The sequence below is a fragment of the Austrofundulus limnaeus genome, unplaced genomic scaffold (assembly GCF_001266775.1).
Source record: "Austrofundulus limnaeus strain Quisiro unplaced genomic scaffold, Austrofundulus_limnaeus-1.0 Scaffold235, whole genome shotgun sequence".
NCBI classification, from domain to species: Eukaryota; Metazoa; Chordata; class Actinopteri; order Cyprinodontiformes; family Rivulidae; genus Austrofundulus; species Austrofundulus limnaeus.
Window position 1 is genome coordinate 596,539 of NW_013952637.1, and position 1,968 is coordinate 598,506.

General features: G+C 39.7%; 1 protein-coding gene across 1 annotated transcript in view; it reads left to right on the top strand.

Moving 5' to 3' along the window:
- Positions 1-1,968, top strand: part of pik3ap1 (phosphoinositide-3-kinase adaptor protein 1) — a 64,906-nt gene that overhangs the window by 10,399 nt on the left and 52,539 nt on the right. The window contains exon 2 of the mRNA XM_014019900.1: positions 301-368. The gene's annotated coding sequence lies outside the window, so the exon portion shown is untranslated. The remainder of the gene's footprint in view (positions 1-300; positions 369-1,968) is intronic.

Genomic DNA, 1,968 nt, shown 5'->3' on the forward strand with positions numbered 1-1,968 from the left:
TTTTTTAGCTACCCTTTTGCGACTTTTAGCTTTTAATAGTTTTATTCAGTCTTTTAGCTATATTTTTGCTACTTCTGAGCTGTCTTTACTACTTTTATTTTTAGATAACTTTTGCTACTTTTAGCTGTTAGACTCTTCGGTAAATTTCATTGTTCACTCTGTATTTTTACAATTTCTAAATTAGTCAGTCATTTGTAACAAATGATTTCTCTTTAATATTGTAGATAATAAACAGCTCAAAATAAATGTAATGGTTTTCTACTTTCTCTCTTTATTTGAATCTTTCTTGTGTTTTCGCAGGACGATTAAACTGCTGGTTTATGAATGAGTCCGTTCCCGATGAGCACACGTCTGTGGAAAGTTTACAGGTAAGCTCTCCGTCACGACATGAAGGCAAAGGAGGTGTATATATATATAWAAAAAGCTCACGTATGGAGGAAATCTCCTCCTCCTCAGAGAAGGGGAGAGAAAGAAAGATGAGGAATGCCTTCCTCATTACACTGCTGTCATTTACTCTTCATCCCCCACACTCTTTAGTGGCATTAAGACAGGATGTAAATTTGACAGTTAACGCTGTTAGAAAATGGCTGGTTCAAGAAGGGCAGGAATTAGAGATGGGCATTAGGCGCTGATAAGCTCCTTTCCTCTGCTGCGGCGGCTGCTTAACATTCATGGGAAAGTCATCATCAAACAACGTTATCACAGCTCTGTTGACGGCTGAGGAACATCATCACTATGATAATTTTTTTTCATAGCTGTGAGCCAAAAAAGCACTCTTTTATTTCAGCGGTTTGTTAATGAGATATGAGCTTGTTGGTATGGGTGTATGCAAACTTGCCACTCTCCAGCATTTGTTTAAGCCCCCCTCCCTGCCACCCCCTCCACCCTCCACACTGTTTAATGTTGCGGGCGGAGGAGGGGGTTTATTTAAATGCACTCCTTTCAAAGTGCTGTGTGTACATTGCTGAAGGAGAGCCTTTACCTTTGCAGATCAGTCGCTCAAAGAGAGGAAAACACTCTTACATCAACAAACACTCCTCAGAGCTGGCACCTGTCACTCACCTGGGGTTTAGCCACACGTCTGAGCTGAGAGACGCTTTTATTCTTTATTGGCGCTGAGCGGCCTCCCGTCAACATTAATTTACAAGTTTTACTGCTAACCATAAAAAGGCTACTTATGCTGGCAGGTCCACAATAATAAAGGCTCTAATTCATTTGTTTCTCATCAGAACTCATGGTTCTGGTGTCCTGCTGCCGCTGGAGTAATCCACACGAGCGCCAAAAACTAAGCAGCTTTCTTGTGCATGGGAATAGAAACTGCAAGCTATAGATATCACAATCAGATTTTTGGCTTTATCACTGTTTGTTTTTGTGTAGTTGGTTAAGAGAGATTTTAATCTTTAGAAATCCTTACCGAGGGAGAAAAACAAATCGTCTCYGACTTCTTCTAATGACTTCTAAAACTTTGTGGCGGTACTACACTTGGTCAACAATAGTAAGGTTTTATAGAAAGTATTGCTAATAATCAACTTACAGCAACTTACACTAACTGATCTGAGGCCCAAAAAGGTTTTAATTTCTTCATTGGACTATCAGCACCAAAGCAAAGTTTGCAGAAAAAGATAAACAACAAACTAGAATCATTTTAAAATATGTACTCTGATTTGCTTCCAGCAGTTTAAAGAAAACTCTTCCCTTGTCTCTTGCTTGATACTTTGTCCAAAATTGTTCCTTATGGCCTCAGATTTGGAATTACCGTAAATGTCTAGCAGGTAGAGTTTCCAATTCCTCATCAGTTCATTACAAATCCATATCTATGATCCTTAGTACCTATGATCTCTAGTACCTATGATCCCCAGTACCTATGATCCTTAGTACCTATGATCCCCAGTACCTATGATCCCCAGTACCTATGATCCCCAGTACCTATGATCCCCAGTACCTATGATCCCCAGTACCTATGATCCC